The sequence below is a fragment of the Dermacentor andersoni genome, chromosome 5, assembly GCF_023375885.2.
Source record: "Dermacentor andersoni chromosome 5, qqDerAnde1_hic_scaffold, whole genome shotgun sequence".
NCBI classification, from domain to species: domain Eukaryota; kingdom Metazoa; phylum Arthropoda; class Arachnida; order Ixodida; family Ixodidae; genus Dermacentor; species Dermacentor andersoni.
Window position 1 is genome coordinate 83,149,918 of NC_092818.1, and position 24,480 is coordinate 83,174,397.

The 24,480-nt window shown below is 45.0% G+C and overlaps 1 long non-coding RNA gene across 1 annotated transcript in view; it reads right to left on the reverse strand.

The window, feature by feature from the left end:
* Nucleotides 1-22,544, reverse strand: part of LOC129385022 (uncharacterized) — a 143,847-nt gene extending 121,303 nt beyond the window's left edge. Inside the window, exon 1 of the long non-coding RNA XR_008612553.1 lies at nt 22,275-22,544. This is a non-coding gene — a long non-coding RNA (uncharacterized lncRNA). The remainder of the gene's footprint in view (nt 1-22,274) is intronic.
* Nucleotides 22,545-24,480: the final 1,936 nt, after the last annotated feature.

Genomic DNA, 24,480 nt, shown 5'->3' on the forward strand with positions numbered 1-24,480 from the left:
AATGTATCTTAAAATCCAATTTAAAAAGAAAAAGGCTATGTTGATCTATATTTTGTATAAAAAGCCAGTGTCATCTAGAAATTTACGCACGTCAGGTAATGTAACTATAGGATCATCTATAATTAAATCAGGGTATAAAGGTATGTGTAATTTATATAAATGATGCAAAAGGTTTCGTCTGTGTACTTCAATATGTGTGCATATCAGTAATATATGAATAACTGTTAGTGGTTCTTGGCATTTCTCGCATGTTGGTTGGTTGATTGATTGGTTATTTGGAGTTTAATGCGCAAAGGCTACTCAGGCCGTGCTTCGCCAGTCACATGAAAATAGAAAACACAACATTAAAGCAGGTAAACCTGCGTTACATTATAGTTGGTGTAAATAACCAGTTGTCGCTAAAAACTCAAACAAGTCAGTAAATGGCACTAGCGGGTCATCTGCCAGCAATAAGGCAGGGTGTATAGGTATATGTAAATTATACAGGTTGTGTAAAAGCTTCCGTCTCTGTGTTTCGATGCGTGGATAAGGATGTGTATGACGGTAAGAGCTTCATGGCATTTTTCGCAAGCTGGTGGGTTTTCTTTTCAAAAAAGAAATTGTCAGATGTGTCTGTCCAATCCAAAGTTGACACAGCATCACCTCATAGAACCGTTGCTGGTTAGTGCACGACTTTCACTCGCCAATTACGGATTTAGTAAGATGTAGCTTGTTGCTTATACAGCGGTCCCATTCGTGTTGCCATTTCGACACCAAGGCCTTCCAAATCGCATTGATACTATCTTTAAATGCAAGTGTTGTGTTTGTTCTATCTTTGTACGCTGCAATTGACGCTCATCTATCCGTTGCTTCATTACCCGGTATCCAACATGGCTTGGTGCCCAGCAAATCCTAATTGATCGACCGTATTTGTTTTTAGGTACCATGTTTAAAATATCTCCTAACAGGGGTTCACATTCGGATTTCACGTGTAAAGCCTTCGGTGTGCTTAATGATTCAGTGCATATGACTGTTTTCGCGTATGTCAGTCATGATCTTTTTAACTACAGTCTATACTACGTCGACTTCGGCTATGCAGGCAGAGGCATGCTGTGGTAATCGAATACTCGTTTCCCACTTTTCCGTTACGGCTCCTACACTCACGTGCTCTTTTGATTTAGAGCCATCAGTGTAAAATTTCGTGTAGTTTGTATAATTGTCCTGAAGAGCGCGGGATTCTTGCATAATGTGTTCATGGGGGGTGTCTTTGCTTTAAATGTGTCAATGTACAATCACATAACGGTGCAAAATCGTAAAACGGGGGTAAATGCTGTGGCTCTCTGGCAACCTGGAGGAGTTCGCGAGGAATGTCATAATCCCGACAATATTCCTCATATCGCAGGACAAGCGGCCTAATCATGTTCCGTTTATTTCTGTAGTGTAAGCGTTAGTTGCACTGTTAGAAGATGTTGTAGCATATGTGTTCTGGGTGAAGACTCGATTGAGAGTATGTAGGAAAAAGTTAGTAGCACTCTGCACTGCTGTAAAGGAGGTTCATTACAGTCAACGTATAAACTCTGAACAGGTGATGTTCTGTAAGCACCACTTGCCAGTCGTAGTCCAAAGTTATGAACTGGATCAAGTCGTCGGACATAAGACTGTCTGGCTGAACCATATATGATGCTACCACAGTCTAATATGCTACGTATCAAAGTGCGGTAAATGTGCAGCAGGGATTTACGATCAGAGCCCCAGCGCTTCCAGGACAGGACTTTGAGGACGTTAAGTGCATTGTTCGCTTTAATTATGAGACTCTTCATGTGCTTGATAAAGTTCAACTGTTTATCAAACGGAGCAACCAGAAACTTGTGTCCTTGTTTTACCGGTAGTGTGGCTTCGTGCTGCTTGAGGACAGGATCTGTTTGTAGGCCTCCTTCTTGTGAGAAGACAACACTAATAATTTTTTCAGTTGAGAAGCGAAAAGTGTTTTCAGATGCCCACTGCATGAGTTTGTTCAATGTAACTTGAATTTGCCATTCGCAGTTTGCAAAGTTCGACGCACCAAACGCAATTTGTAAATCATCCACATATAATGAGTTCATTACAGAGGATGTAATTACATTGACTTTGCAATAATACTTTGCAAGACAGCTTGTAAGTGCTATAGGTCTGTAACTGGTTGCCGTTGTAAGATGCTTTCCAGCTTTCAAGGGATTATGATGGCTCCTTCCACTCCTTTGGCAGTTTTCCCATTTCCCAGATAAGGTGGAAAAAACGGAGCAAAGTCTCAACTGCTTAAAGAGGTATGTGAGCGAGCATTGTGTAATGTACTCTGTACAGATCGGGTGCTGTTTTTGCCAGTAGAGAGTACTATGTTGATTTCCGGGAGTGTTAAGGGGGCATCATACGATCTCTCGGAACTTCCTATTGTCGGAAGCTTAGGTTTTTCTGCTGATTGCTTATATTTTTTAAATGTAGCAGAATAGTTTACTGAGCTTGATATGTTACGGAACTGCTGTCATAATATGCCTGCTTGTTCTAAGTTCGTTTGCGTATCTGGGGGCGACAGTATAGGGATGGTGTAAGGAGCGTAGTCGCCTCTAAACTTACGAAGCTGATTCAACATTATTTTGGATGTTGTCGAGCTATTTATTGGTGATGCATAGGTTTTCAAAGACTGTTTCTGCTTGCCAGCGCGTGTACCTGGCTTTCCCTTTTGCGTTTTTGAAAGAGAGGAGGTTATCTCGTGTTGGGTATCGCCGAAAAATACATCGCGCTGTGTTTTGTACATTTTTGGTTTCTGTACATTCATTCGTCCACCAGGGTATTTCTTTTTCGTAAGGAGCTGGAGGATTGTGGGATAGTCTGTTCTGATGTAGCAAGTATAGAGACAGTAATCTTTTCATTAATTTTGTCTATCGTTAACTCATCTATGTTCTTTAACAGACTGGTTTTTTCACTGACGAGAGGCCAGTTTGTTAGATCGAGTTTCGAACGGGGTAATCTTAATGGATTGTAGGGAAAGGAGATATCTTTTTTAATCATAGAAGGCATATAGTCACTACCATAGGGATTGCGAATAACACGCCATTGAAAATCGCCAAAGAGAGATGAAGAGCACAGCACCAGGTCTACACAGCTCATAGCTCCTGCGCTTGGAGAGCAATAGGTTGCAGTACCAGTGTTTAAAAGGCATATGTCATTTATTGGCATAATATCTTCAAGTGTTTGACCCCTGGTGTCGGTTGTTTTACTACCCCATAACGTGTTACGTGCGTTAAAATCACCCGCTAATAAAAAAGCTTCAGGTAGCTGGCTTAAAATTAAATCTAGATCTCTTACAGCAAAATGTGAATGCGGTGGAATGTATATTGAACAGATGGTGATAGTTTCTTTAGCTAAAACGGTGATAGCAACGGCTTCTTTGTGACTGTTAATGGGAACTTCTCTTGCTGCGATACCGCCCTGCAGAACAATGGCTACACAACCTGAAAGCCTGTTCGCCTCAGTACGGTCGTGCCGTACAACAGTGAAGCCTTTTAATATGTTTTCGTGTGTTTCGTCTAGGTTGGTTTCCTGTAAACATAAGGCCACAGAAGAGAAGTTACTTAACATGCCTTTGATGGCACTTAAGTTGCGTAAGCGCCCTGTACAATTCCAGTGGATAATAAAGGCCATTTAAGAACTGACAGGTAAAAAGGTATTACGAAACAATGAGAGCTAAGAAGCTGTTAGGTTACATAGATTTAAAGAAAATTAACACAAAGGAGCGATAACCTTTAGGTTATCGCTTTCTTAACGTGGTTATTGTGACTTTGTCCCTCTTTCCGCGCTCCAGCGAGCGCTTATCCTTTCGGTGTCGATGACACCAGGTGTTTTGCGTCGACCTCCATCGCTCTCTCTGAGGTGCCGCAGGAGCGGGAGTTGAGCGCCGAAACACGTGTCTCGGGCCTTGGAGTTCGGTGATGCATGTCTACTTCGCTGCGGGGATTGAATTCCTTTATTGAAAAAACGCAACCTGACGGGGTTCGTTCTTGCATGGGAGTCCTCCAGCGCTTTGTAATAAAAGTGCGTAACTATTAAAGCACTTATCGACAGTCCATCGTATTTGGTTAATAAAGCGGGCGTTACAGCGCCCCGCTTTTCAATGGATAACGCGCCTGCAAGTGCAGTCGTTGAGTTAGTTCACTCAGCGCCGCGACTTTCATTGCAATTTTGTGCGAATCGTTTCTTTTTTTGATAATCCGGGGTCGTCAACTGCAATCTTTTGTTTTGTGGAACAGGCAGCTAAGCAAGGTGTGCGCGATTTAGTTCCTAATTGAGTAAAAAATCCCTATTATAACTTTCTTTTTAAGTATGCTCTATATGATAGTTGTCGACCCCGCAACTATAGTATTGGGACACACTTTCTTGAATGCGCGAGAAATTACCTTATATGTGCTCTTTTAATGCAACCGTTCCAAAATTGCGCGCACAATATAGAGCACGGCTTCCTGACTTAGGGTATTTTTGAAAAACATGTCTGCTGGCCACGAAAATCGGAAATGATGGCAACGAACCGCCGACGCACATGCCTGTACGTAGGACAATGGTCGCATGTAATAAATCTACCGTGTCTTGCAGAAAGCCGGACGTACGCTGCATAAACCACACTTCCCCCTTTCACTCTGCGCTCTTCCTTATTCTTCAAGGGACGAGATTAGTTGCTTGTTGTCGCTTCTGTCAAAATACTTCGCACCTTTCGCACTTTTCACATTTTCTCCCGCAACATTCCTTAGCCTCAAGCTTTGGGCAAGGTGATCACAATGCAGCTTCGTCTATACTGCACCAACCTGCGCATCACTAATACCACGTGACCCCTATCCGCTATTTTCTGCGACACAGAGATACCATGTAAACGAATCCTACGTGAAGAAATGTCGTGCTCTCTTTCGCTTTGTCACATTGGAGGATGTTGTAGTTCATGATTTGGCACATGTCCCAAGACTTGAGACATCGTGCTGTGATTCAGGAGTCGGCAGCTATCTAAAAGGTCAAGATAGACCAGCAGATAAATTTTTTGCCAGCTGTCCTGTACAATTTTTCCGCTGAATTAAGAAGTTCGAAGAACCAGTCGCTGGACTTATGTCACGCGGGCGGCTGGTTCTTCGAACTTGTGTCGAAATAGCGACATTGATGGGGAAATTGGAAATAAAATTGGAAAACAGGGAAGCATGTGCTATCGTCAATTTTCTATGATGGCGCTCCCTCTTAAAGTAGTAATGATTTCATTTAGTTATATTTTTTTCTATCAACAAGCCGCATATTGCGCAGAACTTTGAGCGAGTTGCATGCCTTGCTACTCGCTTTCATTTCGTTTCGTTGTATTATATTATATTTCATTGTTTTCCGTTGAAGGGTTCAGTTGAAGTTGGGTGTATTCATTTTATTACAGCTGGTTCTTTGTTAGCATACTGCTCTGTGTACCCATTTGTATTTTCTTTGACTTTTCCCTTCGATCTTTGACCAGGTGAGTGTAGGCTGCTCATATAAATGAAGCTCTCATTGCTTGCTTGACCCATTTTCTAACAAATTTCCAACAAATGTGTGCACTGGCGCGCTTAGCCTTCTGTAAGGAGGAGCGATCTCTTTACCACAATTTAACTGGGCTTATTGTCGCCATCACTACACAGAGTAACGAGCCACATATTATACCTTTTTTTACCCATTTCTCTTGCGAATAGAATCACGTGACAAGCAGGCTACACTACCTTATGTCTAACAGCCTAGTTAATTAACCTCAGTTGGTTAACCGGGACACTTCCCATTATTGCAGGTGGTTACACGGGACATATGCGCATAGTGGTCCAGCCGGTTGAAATTCGGCGGAAAACGATATTCCCGTCGGAGACGGGTGGTAGTGTTGCGCCATCTCGGTTCAGCAGTAGAGAACACGCACCGCTTGCTATGCATAGCCTACGAGATTGCGCACGCTTCGCAGGTTTGCGAGTGTTTTTAATCTCCGAGTCCGTACGCTCCTACTCCTGTCCTCCCGCGATGGCGCTTTGCAGTTTCACATTTCAGAGCGCGGGAGTGCGAATAGAGGCTGGTTTCGAAATCCCCAGAGAACTAGACTAAACTTGAGGCCAGCGTTGCCGCAACCCCGCAGCTGCTATCGAGAAAATTTTGTCATTTTTCTCCTTCAAATTTTAACGATCCAGTACCAACATTTCTAAAGCCTATTGTGTTGCTCCCCGTTATGGAAGTACGGCCACCATAACTGCCACGTTTTTTTTTTCTTCTCTCACAGAACGTCCTTTTGATTTCGCCACAATATTTGGTGTTGAGGAAGCAGGGACAATATAATCCAGAACTGTGATGCATTGCGGTGGTCGAATAGAATACGTTACTTATTTGAAGGCACTGCTGCGCAAGTTCCAACAATTCAATACACGCTCACCACCGAAGTCTGCTTTACGGACTAAGTCGCAGCGTTAGGAACTATTAAAAAAAACATGGAGAGCCGCTATACCTTGTGCGCTTTGCCTGGCCTCGCAGTGCCTCCGGCGCTACCTCCATTGTGTTTGCTAAAATGCCTTAGAGCATGGGTTCCCACGCTGGGTTCCGCAAACGGCATTTTGGGCCTCAACGAGCGGCCAAAACGAATCCCAGCCCATTACCCCTCTGGATGATTTTTACTTTAGAGTTTCAATTTAAGAAATAAACGTACCACATCTTCACGTCGTATGTTCAAGTGATTCATCGTTCTTTTCGTTGTCGCAACAATCATCGAGACGCCGTGGATAAGCACATCGGTTGGAAAAAGAACTAATTGAGGGCGGGTCCGCGTCCAGGTAGATAGGGTTCCTCAAGAACAAATAGCTTGGGAGCCCTCCTCCACCCCCCTGCTGTGGAGTATGCAAACCGCTGGCATGTGCGATTTATAGTTTTCAAGCCATGCCTGATAAACGATGCATAAGGCACTTATACCATAGAGTAACATAGTAAACGACAAGAGTAGACACTCGAGCGGTTTCGCGGCCGAGCTATGGAGCTTCGCCGATTACGCTATGTGGCAGAGCATATCAAGAAAAATGGGGCTGCAGGTGCGGCTAGCAGCTTGACCGGCGGCACGACTCAACACGTGCGAAGCCTAGACAGGTCTCGTCACCGGGCTCACGGTTCTGTAAAATGTCCCCCAGGATTGTTTCTGGGTTCTTCTGCTAGAGTCTGACACTACTGCTTCGTCGCCGTTTCATGGTTTCACAGGAAGTTCTTTTGCACATGTTTTGCACGTTGTTAAAGACTTACCCCCGTATTCACAAACGCACCTCCACTTGACCCTCCACTCGAAATGCACCTTGAGTGCGGGTTTTCGTTTCAGAAATTGCCCTCCGCACGAAACGCGCCTTCAGTGAAGGAAAGCTCGATCGTTTTACTCGAAAATGTCAAGGTAGCCTCGCAACTACCTTGAGTCGCTCCTTGAGTGAAGCTAGTGCGTAAACATGGCGGCCTTGTTATCGGTCGCTCGCCTCGTCAGCTTTTTCGGGTGGGCGCCAGTTGCCTCTGTAGCTTTCCTTTAGTTAACGATGCTCCGCATATTCAAAGGCTTCGTTTTCGGGACCGGTGCAGTCCTCTGGAGCGCTTTGTCAACGGAATTATTCCACTGCGGTGCCGAGTCAGATCGGCCGTCCTGTCAAGAAGACTGCGAGGTAGTGCAGTGACTGTCGCATTACTCCTGGCATGAGCCAGTTGTTGACCTGCATACAGGTATTGTTCGCGCCAGTGCTCCATAACTACTATTGCCACCAGAGCATTTACGTGTTTCTCGCGGCTGATCGTACAAGGCTGCATCAGTTCAAGCACGGCGCGATACACAACTGCGGCGGACTTCAACCCTATGACAAAAAAAAAAACGATGAAGATTCCTGCGATTAGTGCGTATATTGCCTGTGTGCGTGCATCGCTTGTGCAAGTGCCGGTAGACGCCCGCGTTCACGCCGTTCGCACTAGGGTAGATAGTCACTGACTATTCTAATCCAAGAACGGCGAAGCACACCGCAGCAAGGCGATCATCTCTATAAACGAGCAGGTGCGTTCACTTTACATTCTTTTTTTTTTTTTCAATTTTCTTTAATTCCATGCAGCTAGTTGCGCTAGGGAAAACAAAATAATGTACTGTAATTTTGCGTAGACCATGCGCAGTTCGTGGAATTTAACGTCGTAACCAATAAAACGTGAGCCTTGCTTCAAAATATTCAGTTTAATTAGCTTATCATGCCTATGAACATCCGAGCCCAACGAGGAAGTGGCCAGTTGTGAAACGGCACCCAGAATTATACCTGCATGTATACACAAGTGATTGAAATGTTTTATTTAAACAAAAAACACAATAACAATGCAACATAGTATGCTTTTTGCATATGACATTGTTTTTATTGCTATAAAAAAAAGCTGTAGCAGTGCAGTGACAGCTCCTAGTACAGACATTGCTAGCAAGTGGTAGCAGATATGTGTCGCATATCTTTGTTGCGAACATGCCAGCCCTCTAGAGGGTTCATTATATAAGTGTTAGACTATATCGGTCTGGCTGCGCAAGCGCCAAACCAGCTGAAAAACGTTTCTTTGCAAATATAAATAAAAAGAGTATGAGCTTATTATAGTAAAAAAAAATCGCGCTCTAGAACACAAAAGTCTTAAACGAATTTAATTAGTACGAGAGGTAAAATAAAGAAAACAAACACAGTACCTAAGCCTCTTTTCATGCGCCTAAACGCCATTGTATATTTATCACCAACCTCTTGTCTTGTGCAGGAACCAGGCTGCCAACACAAGCATGCAGAGCAACTGCCTTTCCCAGTGTGCTGTGTGTGATGCGCTTGCATTGATCTGCAAGTGAAGAGCTCCAGTTAATGTGTCCATCTGCACTAGAATAGTTGTCGCAATATTCTGGCTAAGATGTCTATCCTACCGCATCTGACATCCTATCAGCTCATTTCATATCAGCTATTTGCCTTCGTAGACACGGTGTAGCTGAAATGATTGTATCTTTTATCCAGGTTGTTTTGTTCAGCCATATTTATTAACATAGTATGTACCCCTCAATAATTTCTGCTCAATGCAAGTGCCATTATTTTTTTTAAAACAACTCAACATTATGCTCGTGTTTTTCTACTTTAATAGTATGCAAATGCAGCGTAAACTCTGAAGTTGCAAACAGAAGCTGTAGTATTGCTTACAAATACATTCTAGAATAAAACTCCGCCTGTATTCTAGGCAGTAGCCTGTCGGGTGTAGGCACCCGACGGCGTGTAATGGTAAGCCCATGCAGAATATATGCTGTTTCTGCCCTGGTTCTAGCTTCAGCTTAAGATGAATTATGAGGGTTTGAATTTCTTCCATCGGATAGGTATGACAGCTAACTTCCATAAGGCTTGCAGAACTTTACCAATTGACCGAGGAACAAAACTCGGGATAGCAGCGTGTGTTGTAGGATCCCCAATTAGGCCAAATGATGATGCATACCGTCACAATGACGATCCTGAAAAATACGGTATAGAGTGCATCACTACCGTTACTTCAGACAAGCTGCGATTAACCATAAAATTATGAAATATTTCTTAATGTGAACTAGCTCACGCTAAAGTAGCTTCAGCATACTAAAATGCTGGCTACAAGTGCTGCGAAACTACGATGCTTTCAGGTCTGCCACAAGCCTTGCTGTGCAGCACAGACATTGATTTTTTTCATCAACTGGTTCTTCCAAAGTCCACATCCTGCACCAGAATGCCAAAAATTTTATGTACACTGGGCGTTCGCGCGCTAAGTAAAATCAGTCTATACCTAAGGAACGGAGATGAAAAGACACAGCACAACTAGAAAAATGCGGCCACATTGTGAACTTAAAGCACAGTTCATAGAACGTGCATCAGATGCTACCATATAACACATTGAAAAAGAGTAAGGCGAAAAAACACTAATGCTGGTGGAGAACTACTGAGAAGTGAATTTCAAGAAGTTTAAAACATTCCGTAGCATATATGTGAAGGGAGGAAGCACTGGAAATGTAGGCACCAGTGCTGGTTCATTGACCACGTGTGCTACAATTTGAACAAACCGACTAACAACCACGGCTCCTATAACAAAGTACAAGACTCAAGGACGCTTTTCTTCAACCTGCTGGTGCTACGCACACAACCATATGCATTCTGCCACATGTATACTATAGCGGCTTCTCCTCAATCCTCAAAGATTTCGTACGCGATACTAGAATGATCGCTGGACATAGGCGCCGACAGGTACATTCTGCATTCTTGTTTAAAAAAGCGGAACCAATAGCAGACTGTCGTACCGAACCTTCCACAAGCTCCGATTAGCAAAACATAAAATGTTTTGAGCAAGCTTATGCTGCCTCATATATGCTTCAGGTGTCAATGCCCGTAACATGAGCAACAGCCATGCTTGAGCACATTGGAAAGGTTTTATCGACAGCGCCACAGCAACCTCGCGAAAACCGCATCAACATAATGAGCTTCTATGCAAAAATGGTTCACTCACCCGTATTTTCTGTCCTTTTGTTGCTTTCAGCAAAATTTCAGCCCCTATCGGTCTTGAACCTTGAAGGTAAACAAAACTGCCCATCGGCCGTTCCATCTGTGTTCTCCTTCGAAGTCAACTCGGTCATCATACACACACGGAGAAAATTACCCATACTAACCGCGATCAACAACCGCAACGTGAACTACCAATGAAGCACTAGGAAACAAAGAGCAGCGGACAAATGCCGGCACAAATTTTCTTGGTTTTCAGCCATGCGCCATGCTCGCAGCTGTTGGGGTGCGATTGTTGCCAGATCTCAAACACAGCTCCCGCTTGATCTATCAGTCGAATGCTCGCAGTGGCAGCGTTGCCGAGCTAAAGTTGTGCATTGCTCCATGCAAAGCGAAGACCTCATAGAAACGTGGGAGGCCAAGCTCGTCTCCGAGGACCTGGAACAACAATGACGCCCCGACGCCACGGCCAAGGAGGCAGCGAAGGCCAAAGGGCTCCTGGAATGAGGAGGCCTCCCACCGAGAGAAGAACCGGGGCTTACCCCGGGATACTGTTTCGAAAATGTGTAAAACTAAGCGCAATAGCGTAGCAGAGGGCGGCAGAAAGTTAGGTGGGCGGATGAGAATAAGTAGTTTGCAGGGACAACATGGCCACGATTAGTACATGACCGGGGTAGTTGGAGAAGTATGGGAGAGGCCTTTGCCCGGCAGTGGGCGTAACCAGGCTGATGATGATGATGATGATGATGATGATGATGATGATGATGAAGAAGAAGAAGCGCTATATAACCATGAACGTTCACCAACTAGCCCCCTTCATTGCTTTACTCGAAAATAAAAGTTTATTCCTCCTCCTTGCTCCATGTAGTCGTTTGATTAGGAAGACGAATTAACGGGAACACATATGTCACTGTTAGCCACATGAACGAGTGACCATGGCCTTGAAGCCATAAAAAGCTGCTGCCCATTTGTAACGCTGAATTTCATTTCGCGTTCATTTTTTTTTTATCATGCGCAGCCATGAGTGGTGATGCTAGCGATAACAGCGACCCGGCAGCGTCCGAGCTGCGACGCACGTTCGAAACAATGCCGAAGTTAGAAAAGAAAATGGTTCGTTAAAAAATGCTGCCTATGAACACATGGCGTTCGGTGCAGATATACTTATGTTACGCACAGCGGCTTCTGAAAAAGTATGGTGCTCCACTTTTGCAAAAGAAATGTAGCTATTTCAGAAGCGGTACGTGTGCAATATTTGCAGTATGGCAATAATGCGCTCTCTCTCAGCCTCTGTAGCAGGCTATATTCGTTCGAGCGTTGTTAGCTATTTTCCATTGGGCTGAAGATACGTGTTTTCATGTTTTAATTGCGCATGGAGTCCTTACCGTAGAAAGTTTCTTGTTTTTATTAGCATTTATAACACTGTTTCATTCACCTTAGATCAGAAAAATATGCATTACATGAAGTAACGCAGCATTTCCTTTGTAAAGCTTTGAAGGCTGTGTATTGCTTACACGAAGGAACGTAGCGTCTACAATCAATGGCTTTGAAGCCTGCAGTAGTGCTTACTTTCTGCCTGTCATTCTAAAAGCATTGCAGGAATCTCCACCATTTCCTCCATATATGCTCTACACCCAAAGGACATCATCCATATTCAAGCGCAAGTTTCCAAGTATCAGAAGAGTTGAAGACGATTGCAAGGCTTCGAAGACAGCATGTGAAGACCCCCAACACAGTGAAAGGGCTTTACTGACTGAGATGCCAATATCTTGCAGCTATTTAATGAAGGACGCACGAACTTACACATTCGAGATGAGGAGGTTGGTGCGTGCCCAATTATTTTTGTAGCCATTTTATCTTGGCATGCAACCAGTCACATAATTTTGCTACCTTAATTCACCCTCCTTCGCAGAAGTACAAGAAAAAGCATAGTATCTTTTCCTTCTAAAACTATCCCATTTTGAACAAATTAATTTATGGCGTGTTGTTGCAGCTTTTTTTTTGTTCTCTGGATAGTTGCAACTCGTTTTGTATGTGTTTTGCTTGCGTGAAGTTATTGCCATCACGCCATTAATTTCCGCCTATTCTCCATTACTTGCATTTTGCAGTTTCTTCCTGTTTTCATGTCTGCCACTTTTCTCCCAATCTTGCTGCTGCAATAAATTGTCTGCTATTTTCGTGTCCTTGGCTGTGCAGCAAGTTGATTTATATTGAAGGAACATGGCACATTTACTTACGATACTCCTTTTGGTGTGAGTTACTAGAAGTATAATATCACAAAGGATGAAGTTCTACTTCCTCAACAGTTTACATAATTGTTGTGCTAAGTTACAGCTCGAACCAGCAAATATGAATTTGAATGAAACTAACATAAAGTGAAACACCTTTACGCGCTTGTCGTCGCTACATGTAAACAGCTGCAGAAGCACCTGCATGAAATCCCTCGATTTATGCGACGTTATGGATTACACAAAAAAATTAAAGAAACGAAACTGAAATCATGGCCTCCGAGATTCGGCGGCATGCCGTGGCCATCTTGGAGGCTGGCGCGTTTCGCCGATTCCGCAAGGTGTGCTGAGAGCCAAAGTCGGCCGCAGGCGCCTACGGGAGTGTCCACTCTTTACTTTTACTATATTACTTTATGCTTATACATCAGAGTGCCATTGGTTCAAGGGACACACGTTTTCTGTACGCGGAGATTGCAATCTACGTACTTCCACAAAAAAGTACATTGCGTGCGGGGTCCCATTGTCTCAGGCGTTTAAACCAGCACCACAAGGCGTGAATCACGTACCACGATGTTCGTTCGTTCGTTCCCGACGAGTTGTTGTTGAGCGTGACCTCGGTAGCGAATCTACTTATGAAAATTATACAGGTGCACATATGCAGCCTCGCCGAAGCTGGTCACGCTCGGGTGATCGTAGTATCTATCATCTTCCCTGCATTGTTTCGCATTGCGTCTTCCCCGCATCACTGCAGGTCCTGCAGTGAAGACACAAAGCGAGAGAAGGTTATTGGGGATAACACTTGGAAACTAACAAATTATTTAGGAGCTAAAAGATAAATATAAAGGAAAGGTGCTCCAGCAGCCAGAACGTGTCAATTTGTTAGTCCCTTCTCAACGAGCCACTATTGAGCGTATATACTATACATACTGTATCAGGATTGGCTGCGCCGCGGTTAAATAAACATGGTGCGTACCTCCAATGCTTCTGACGCTCACGTTCTTCTTTATTCAGCATTGCTCCGCACGGCGTCTTATTTCCGTACTTCAATCTGTGTAGCGAAGACATATGTGACAAAAGGTTGGACGCTTCCATGACTACTGCGAACAGCAGTTACGAGCAGGCAGACGGCCCTGAACGTATTGGTTCGTTAGTCCACTCGCAACAATCACAACTTCTTGGAGGAGCCCGGCAGAAGACACTTGCGCTGGGAGTCTACTTTGTACGCATGCGTTAATTGTCCGTAATATCGTCGCTCAGCGTCGTTGTAAATTACAGCTTCTACGGAGTTGACATGTCGGCAAGTCGATGCTCGTGCGATACTGTTATAGTGAAATTTTATTCTAGCACGCCCGTTTAAAGCAAGCTCATTTAATTGCGATCCCTATCGTCCGCTGTCGGCGCAGCTCGCGCTTCGCTGACATTCTGATGACGTCGCCACTGACGACAATGCTATTGCGAGCGAACACTGGAAATAATCATGCGATGTGTAAATACTTTGCACCATGTGTGCTGTTATTTCATTCTTTCTGCCACCTGCCGCAGTCCTTTTCAAATATGGTTCCCCCTATAGAACCGTTGCAAATATTGGTCTATAGAAATCTTGTATCGGATGCTTATTGATAGTGATGGCATAACCACTGCGCCGGTAGAGCTGGTCTGAGTGGAAGAGCCATCCGTATATATGTGGACTCGGTCAACGTAGAAAGTGTTCAAACAATCCAGAGCTGCTTGCTTCAGGACGAAGGTAGGCAGGTCGGTCTTCTTTCTTATCCCTGGAACCGTAAGACGCACTTGAAGTTGTTTTAAACACCACAAAGCTGAGGTTGAACGTGCTGAGGGTGTGAAGCCCGATGGCAGACAGGCACGATGGATGCTGACCTCGTTGGAGAAGGACGCCTGTGGTCGTCGTTCTGGCAGGCAGGCAAGAGAGCTTGATTGCATGCGTGAAACATGATGAACATCAGCCCTAAACGTGTCGGTGCTAATGTAAGTCGTGATTGGATGGTCTTGAGCCATTATAATGATTCCTGCTGTTGAGGCGCTCCGCGGAAGGTCTAGGCAAACACGTGGTGCCTGTGCTTGCACGCTCTGAAGTTCTCGAAGATTTGACTTGCATGTTTTAGCAAGCACGGGAGAACTATAATGTAGCAATGCGATAAAAAGTGCTCGATGTAACTGTAGCGTGGAGCCCACTGACGATCCCCTTGTTTTCCTGGCGATGAACTCGAAAACATGAACAATTGATGTGAGCTTCTTCTTCAAATGGGCAACGTGAGGGCTCCAAGAGAGGTCCCGGTCCACAATAACACCCAAAAACCAATGATTTCTCTTGTAGGAGATAGGCTGGCCATTGATGCATACTGGATAACGAGACATCGCGTTTCGTGTAAAAGCGACTAACGCACATTTTCCTGTTGGAATGGTAAGGCCTTGTGTGTGAAGATAGTGAGATGCCTGTGTTGCTGCTTTCTGTAGTCTTGCGCGAACCTGCAGGCGAGTGCCCGCTGATCACCAGATGCAGATGTCGGCTTAGATTGAGACACTCATTGTTTCCGGTAAGGATTCGGCCAGCCCAAGAAGCACGAGGTTGAAAATAATAGGGCTTAGAACACCACCTTGGGGAACTCCTTGACAACACTTGAACTCACTTGACAACATCGACCGGGTCGGAGCTTGTTGCCCTCCGAGGTGCCGTTGATTACATTAACAACCAACCCGCTAATCGGTGGGCAATATTCTGCGATTCGAAGTCGGTCTTACAATGTCTTCTGTCATCTCTCCGTCACGGGTCCTGTGAGCAACTAATGTCAGAGATAAGAGAAATGCGCCATCGTATGATAGCGAAAGTACACGACGTCGTGTTTCAGTGGCTGCCTGGCCATTGCGGTATCTCCGGCAATGACATCGCTGACGAAGCTGCTAGGAAAGCACACGAAGGAGCATCCCTTGTTTCTGTACCTTTATCGCGGACCGATGAAGCCCAATACCTAAGCAAGCTAGCACACCGTATGACATTAGAGAAGTGGCACACACCTGAATTCACCCAAGATAGATTCCATTCCCTCGACCCCTCTATGCAACTGCGGCTGTTACCAGGGCTTCCGCGAAATGAGGAAACAATGCTGTGCATCTTACGCTTGGGCGTCACATTCACCGATGCATATACGGTTTTGACTGGAATGGCTGATAGCGCCGACTGCAATGCCTGCGGTGTCGAGGAAACTATAGAACATCTACTGTGCCACTGCCCATCTTTTGAAAACGAAAGACATCACCTCTGCACAGTTCTCAATCAGCCAGATAGAACACCGTTCACCTTGAACAAGATCGTGGGACCATGGCCTCACATATCGCAGCTACAAAAGGCCACAAAAGCGCTGCTGCAATATTTGAAAGCTACTGGATTGAGTCAGCGTCTGTTATCCAGACTGAGTGACCGAACAATATCCCCAGTAGACTTTCTCTTCTTCATTTAATCTTTCCGTCCCCTTTTCCCTTTCCCCAGTGTAGGGTAGCCAACCGGGCTCAGTCCTGGTTAACCTCCCTACCTTTCCTTTATCATTTGCTCTCTCTCTCTCTCTCTGGTCTATAGTATTTGAACGCTGCCACAAGCTCGCCCGTTGTATGACTAAAGCCGCTGTTAAAGCCGGGTCTCGTCTTCTCTGTGCTACTTCCCCGCCGTGTCCTTAGTATTCCGTCCCTTTAAAATGCTGAACTTATATGTTATAAATTCAGTGCCTTTCCACTAAGTGAGCAAGGATGACCAGTGAAGCTGTGTATGTGGGCCTCTGAATGTTGAACACCTCCGCCGCGGGTCGACACGGAATCGCCCTATCTTCGGGATCGGCCCACGTATGAAAAATTGTTGGTATTTATGTGCACGAAGGCGAGATCCACCTGAACCACCTTCTTACACCATGGCTAGAACCTAGCCATAAACAGCTTCACCGTTAAAAAAAATAAGGGCGGGGGGGGGGGGGGGGGGGGGGGAGGTGTTGGCAGTTTCACCTGGAGAGCGAAGCACTGACCACGCTAACAAGGTTTAGCGTAGCGCTTGAACTCCTCGGGCTGCGTTCAAACTTTACGTGGGTGCGACCTGTTCGCATGACGCTGCACACAAGGTAACTAACTCCCTGACAGACAAAAGGAACAGTACCCTAGTAGTGACGAGGCCTCACATGACGCCGGTGAGATGAGCGCCACCACCGTCAGTAGTGTTGCAGACGTCGCACCTCCATATCGCACAGGATGAGACCTACGGGAATCCCTTCGGGTGTATTATTAGATAACCTTAGCTTGACGTTTACTGCGCGTTCCTCTCCGACCAGTGACACAGCGGCTCGGCACAGTGACGCTAGTGCGCTTACGGTGTGCGTACGCAAAACATTCATGCCAGAAGCGGAAAGGAAGAACGCTAAACTGTCTCCGCCGCCGAGGAATATAGCGTAGCCTGGACGGTGGTTCCACTTCTATTCGTCTGTTTTGCAGCCAAACGCATCTCTACACTCCGCTCACGTGCCGCGCATGCGCTGTCGACCGGGAATGCACTACAACGGACACCAAATATGCATCAAATCTAACGTCAGCTTTGTGAGTTAGCTTTACTATTTGCTCAGTGGAGATAGAATTTGCAGCACTTACTTGCGGCACTAAGTACCACCCCGTATAAGGCAAGTCGACGTTCCTTTAGCGCTAATTAACAACAGGCCGTTGAGTGAAGAAACGTTACTCTACCCTCAGCGTCAACTAAGCGAGCCATGAAGGCTCGCTTAGAATTTTGACTAAGCACAGGCCTTATTTCAAGACTGAGATCTGGCGAGCCTTTCGGACACAAACGTGTATATAATCTGATGTCTATCCTCATAATGTCACTCCTTATGCCCCTCTTTTCCTCATCTTCGCTATGAGCAGAGTAGTAGGCTACAGCACTATTGCTTCAGCATGCGCTCTTTGCATTTTTTATATAAATTATTCTCTCCTACACGTCGCCCTCCCCCCTCCCCGCCCACCTTGGGTCAGACTGATGCTATAAATGAAAATGAGCATAGACATCCCTTGCAGAAGAAGAAGGAAGGAAATATTGCATGAGTCACATAGCCGTGTTCCTTTTTCACGTGACGTCTTCAGATAACGTTACCGCAATGGCGAGTCACAGACACCTCCAGTAAAGCCGCATTCTTTTTTTACACAATCGCAGGCGTCTCGGGTAACGAAACAGTTTTAGCTCGTAGGCATTCTTCGGCGAACACCGAAAAGATATGTCGGTTCCGTGACGCCTTCTATCGGCAAAATAAATCTATAATTGGTCAAGTTGACATATGTAATGGTTATGATAGTTGAATAGTAGGTGATTGGTAACGTTAGAGAAAAAAAGCTGGTGTCTTCGACGTCGCCACGTCAAGGTCATAACGAAAGCAAAATAAAGAAGTTAACACATGTAATCTTTATAGTAGTGTAACAGTAGATGACTCATAGCGTTAGAAGAAAAACGGTTAGGTCGCCATCACCAGCTCAATGTCGTAACAAAAGAATTGAAAATAAAAAAGGAAAATAATTAAAGGAAAAACAAAAAGAACCGGTTGTGACGCCGTTCCGGCTCAAATGATGACATGCATAAGCTAGCTAAATAAGTAAGCTAAAGCAAAGTAGCAGCCGAGCCAAAGAGTGCTTGTGCATTAGTAGACAATTCTCCACCTGCCATGGTTGCTTAGGGGCTATTGTGTTGGGCTGTTAGGCACGAGGTCGCAGGATCGAATCTCGGCCACGGCGGCTGCATTTCGATGGGGGCGAAATGCAAAAACACTCGTGTACTTCGATTGGTGAAAGCTGGTGAAAATTTTCGGAGTCCTCCACCATGCAGTTCCTCGTAATCAGAAAGTGGTTTTGGCACGTAAGACCCCTTAATTTTAGACAATTCTCCGAATTTCTGTACCACTTTTGGATTGATAGTCGTCTTTAAAGGGCAACTCCGTTTTTTTTTTTTTTTTTAACCGTATCAGGATATTATCATTTTCAAATGGCATTGACAGTCCTGTCACCGGTAGGGTGGTTCAATTTGCTTAGAAATTCATCAATAATTTGAAATAGCCAATAACCGAGATACCGAAACCGGAACGGGTAGCTGCTTGATGTGACGGCACGATGAGTCTATGACGTCAAGTCCTACACTACCGTAATGTAAACACGCAGTACACATGGCGCTAAAGCCAAACAAGCGAAGTTGATTATTTCTCCTGACGACACCGGGAGATTTTACAGATTTTCTGAACTAGACAGCGGCGATTTCAGCGACGGTGGTGGTGTAGTCTCTGACGTCACAAACACAGGGTGGCCAGTAAAGTCATGAGTCGGAAACTCAACCAATCTTTGAAATTCATTTTCAGGAAAACTAAATCACTTGCAGCCATATTGTTTGGCAGAGATAACCAGAGTGCAAAAGAGAGCGTATATTCAAAATTTTATTAAGATCAGTGTACATCGAAAAATCGCCGGAGTTGCCTTAAGCACAGAATATCGGCGCTGGTGTTCTTAGCCACGTTCTAAGGAACGAGTTATTCGTCGGGACATTGTAAAATGGAGAAATGTAAATGCGTGTAACTGCCTTTATGTTATATGCTTGTCTAAAATGGACCAGAGTTCTTTTTTTTCTTTTTCTAATATGGTGCTTTATTTGCATTCCCAAGCCTCCGTGAAGAAAGGTAGATGGTCTTTCTCGTCGCCTACACAGTTGTCGACAAGAAGAGGCGCTGTAAGGTACTTGTGTTGCCCTACGCAAGCGCACACAGCTTCAAAGAGACTGAGAACCTTCGACATCGATACTTTTTACATGGTTGAAAAGTTGTACCAGCACGTGCAATGAGTGTGAAACAAAGACCAGCTGATAGCTGGGTAAATATTATTGTAATATAAAACGCTCGAATCCGTTGGTCCCCTGTGTTACCTGCGTTGGGTATTGTGCCTTACATGGGGTAATATTAAACGTTGAAAAAAATGTACGGGTGTTACTTCAATTAACACTTGGAATATCGTAGTGATTTTAACAGTACGCCGTGTTCCCATCTTTCTGCCCATTCTAGGTGGTGTGACTGCAAACATAAAGGCGGGAATGTGTCATAACCAGAAATAAAATTCAGATGCCAGGTTACGTTGCAGGAGCATTCCATGTGAAAATACTTTCGATAATTGTTCCTTCGGTGCCCTCCGCATTCGTTATTGAGCGCATTAATGTTTTACATGAAAACGCTTGGTTTCAGCGCTCGCATATTAGCGTTTCTTCATTTACTATGTGCTGTTAATAAACTTGTCGGTTTATTGTTGCCACGCGTATGCTTCGCCTTTTGTCTTAACGTCCCATTTCCTGTTGCAAGGAAACTAAATATTATCCCAAGTCTCCGAGCTGTGTCCCTTGCATGCCTGGGATGAATATTTCGGCAAGTTTTCAAAGCTGTACTTCGCGCGCGCCGCAGGAAATAGTCGGGGTCATTAAAGCAACTCGTTCTTGCAGCAAATGGACAGCACTGCTCGCGGTTAGTGAACGATTCAGCATTCATGCATAAAGGATACACTGCCCACTTACTATCAGTCGTCGAAAGTACCGCTCTAAGAACCGAAATGTGGACCTAGGAGCGTTCATTCTTAGTGCTTTCCATAACTTCATACGGTGTATGTAACAGAGCGCACAGGGTGCCACGTGTTCTTCTCGAACTCGACGCGGTAAGAATTAGGGCGGTAATTCTACGAGGTTGCTACGACGACGTCAGTGCCGTGACGTCACGCACCGTGACATCAGTACGTCACGGTGCGCTGGCCACCCCACTTGCTTCAGCCATCTTTTACATATAGGGAATTTATAGAACATTGAGCGCAATGTGTAGAAATCCTAATAAGGTGTGTTTGTTTGTTTGTTTGTTTGTTTGTTTGTTTGTTTGTTTGTTTGTTTTTTCACACCCTAAACATAGAGAGTGAACGTGTTAGGCTCATTAGGATACCTAAAGAAATGCTAATACATGCTGTGGTATGTCACGTTCGGCGTCTGTTTTTCGTGCGTACAGGCCACGTGAACACTGCTTCCTATTCGCTTGTGTAAGTTTGCAACAACAAGTGTACTGCAAACGTGCAGAACCGCATTGTGCAATCGGGAGGTAGAAGCATATTTGCATAAAAGCTTTTATTTCAACCCACGTACGTCTCAAAGCTCACAATGTACGCACACAATAGGGGGCTGTAATACGCATTGTATAATTCCCATTGTCGCATATACGAACCTGCACAAATCGAAATAAGGGCTGAGCGTTGTCCAATATGTTAAATAACGTGCACGTGGTACACCGAGTTCAAAATCAGCATAACAAAAGACCAGTCCAACAAGAGCGCTCGCCTTTTGTTCGAGTTTTCACTTCTGGCAACACGTTTTTTGTTTGCACAAGCTATAGTCAGGCTACCATCAATTCACACGTGTGGCAGTACTACGAAGAAAGGTACAGCGTGTGTGTTACCTAGTAAGCTATAGTTTTCCTTGGTTCCATGCCTTAGCAAAAAGCACGCACAGCATGATGCTGCAGCAAATTTCTTGGGAACCCCATCAGCTTAAAAACCAAAACGACCGCAAATTTACACAGATATTGAACGACAGAGCTTTAACTTTGCAATTATTAGTGAGCCTCCTCGTGAAACACGGCCTCTATTTTATCAACGAGTAAGATTTCTTTGCGCGGCGGTAATGTACTGTCAGCGCCAAATCAAACGCGAACAGCGAATCGCGTAGCCCAAGCGTAAGGGAATGTATAGTGCACGCCGTCGAGTCATCACCATGGACAGGCGGGCACAACCGATTTGGCCGCACTGCAGTATCCCCCTATGGCAACGCCCTATATTGAGATATTTTCGCTTGTGTTCTGTTCCTTAAGTTTGGAAGGGAGAAAATGAAAATATAGGAGGACAGAAGATGAAATATTGCGGTTTAAGCCGAGTATCGTTGCAAAGGTCGCCGAAACCACAAGTGCTATCGGCGTCACATGAAACGCGAACAGCCGTGTGCATGGTGCAGTTTGCGCTGTTTGCACCGTCATCATTCGCTCATGCGGTTTTGCCCCTTGTGCGCCACATTGCGCTGTGCGGCCAAACCTGATGTGCGCGCCTGTCAATGACGATGACGGGATGGCGTGCGCTATGCCTTGACTTATGCTTGGTCCACGCGCCCCGCTGTTTACGTTTCATTTGACGCTGACAGCACCATGCGTACAATATCCCCATGAAACGCGTCAGGATCTGAAGGCGTCAATATGCCCTGAAGCGCGTCAGGATCTGATGCTTGACAAATCACTGCACGATATACGCCGTGCTTCAGTAAGAACGTGAAGCGATTAAATGCAAAGCTACAGCGCACGCATGCGTGTCAACTGCCAGTGAAGACCACTGTTGCGACCGTTACGCTTTTGATACGAGGCTTCCGTTTTAAAGCACCAAGTTTCAGGCACTGTAATTAAAACGAGCAACGCGATAGAGTACTGGAATTACTATTTGACTGCAGCGAGAATCTTACCTTCGTGTACTGTCCGACGTAGGCACAGAGTTCTCCCGGGGAATAGGGCGAGTCCTGTTGCCTCTCGTGCTCTTGTCTTGCGAAGATGAAGACAGAACTGCATCTCCTTCTCCGCCCGGTTATATAGAGTACATTCAGGCACCCACACGGCACCGCAAGTTTTGACTTTATATGGCACGTAGAAACCGTTCCATCACGCTAGAAAAGCGACAGGAGAAATCCATTTCAAAAATGCAGCAAGCGAAGCGAGCCTGCGGCACCGCTGGTATCCTGCCGTGGACTGGCGATCGGTAGGAAGTGACGTAAACGTTCAGCACGCTTGCTCGAAACGTTATCAAGGAATCGTTGCCTGAGTGTCGAACGGGTCCGGATGATAGGAGCGTGGGCGGCGGCAGCGCTTGTGGGCGGCGTTTTGAGAAGTCTGCTCATTTCCAACTTGCAGCGTCTGTGCAACTTCTGAAGCCTCATTCACACTAGGCCGACCCAACACCGATATCGTTCTGCCTACTGTCGGCAGAACGATATCGGTGTTGGGTCAGCCTAGTGTGAATGTGGCTGAAAAGATACTTGGCAACCTAACACGGACACACCTGGTTAATATTGTGACGCAGTATGCGACTTAGCGTAGTTAATATGATTCGTTTTTTTCGCTACGGTTTGTGTGCATGGAATCATGTCGCGGTGCAGAGAGTATTTTGGGGAGCTGTGACTTCGTCAAGCTGTCCATCATGGCAGCATTTTTTGCGCAAGCCTCCAGCATCATGCATGTAGATTAAAAATGAGATTATTATTATTATTAGTAGTAGTAGTAGTAGTAGTAGTAGTAGTAGTAGTAGTAGTAGTAGTAGTAGTAAGTATGCGCTGCTTTAGGGCACACGAGCCGCAGTGGGAGCTACAATTAGAGACAGCCTTCTGTTCACACAGGGCGAAAAATAACTATTAGCTGGAAACGTGAAAAAAATTTGCAGGAAGATAGAACATGTAGCATGCAAAATATTGAAGTTTAGGTACAGTCGCTGAGCTAATAAAGCCTGAAAGCTCCATTTACATCACCAGCCCAAACGCTCCAAGTACCAGCCACCGCTACGCTGCGAATTCAATTTTGAAAGCGCACTCACTGGCCTTGCAGAGCGAAACTTTACCGTAACACCGAATACATGCTTACTTCTGAAAGGTCCTTCTTCCACTTTCCCGCGTCCCTGGATTCACCTGGAATAGCTCAATTGCATTCAAAGAAGTGACAATTGGCAGCTCGCACTTTGGTTTATTCATAGAGGGACTGAGTATGAACGTTAGTGAATATAGTATAATTAATTAGACTAATGCAACTCCGCTTCACGTAAGGATCTTTCTCGTTAGTGGCAGAAAGTGCTCTTAATTGATGGAGAAGGATCGCACGTTTTATGTTTATTCCTACATATCATGCAAAATGCTCCGATAAGCCTGCTAAATACTTAGGAAACATCGTCAGATCTGGCAGAAACCAACGTCACGGAATAAGATGGACTAGGCCGAGCTGCTGCTGCCATGCGACCAAGTTGTTCCACGAGCTTCAGTGGACGTGCCGACATGACACTGACTCAGCTGTTTATCGTGCGTCGTGCGCTGTGCAGCAAACCTCAAGTCTGCGAGCTCCCTAGTTTCACATGCTTTTTAGTAAAATTATGTAACGCATCGAAATAGCACAGAGCCAAATGTTAATGCGGGAAATTAGCGCAACAAAAGAAGGCACGCACACAAAGAAAGGGGAGTCAAAGAGCGAGGCGTTGTGTACGTGTGTGTTTGTTTTGCTGCGCTGATTCCCCTGATCAGCTATGCAAGAGCATAGCTTAATATACATTGAGGAAAGCGATTATATCGATAGAATATACAAAGACATATGCAACGGAGATATCGACACCGAACCAACAAATCTGTTTGCCGTTATAAACATCGCTTAGCCAGGGGTAAACGCAACGTCCTAAATGGCAGATATAATAAACCTGTGGGCCCTTGGACGACAGAGCAGACACTTGAACCGCTTAAAGCCAAAGAAATATTGGTATGATGACAAACTCAATGAAGACTATTTACAACAGTTCAAAACAGAGTGCCATAAGTGTGTCCTTATTATTAGATCGCGTAAAAGAGATTATTAAACACAGTTAATTATGCAGACAGGCCGTGACTTGAAAAAGATTTGAACGAGTGAAACGAAGTTATGGGA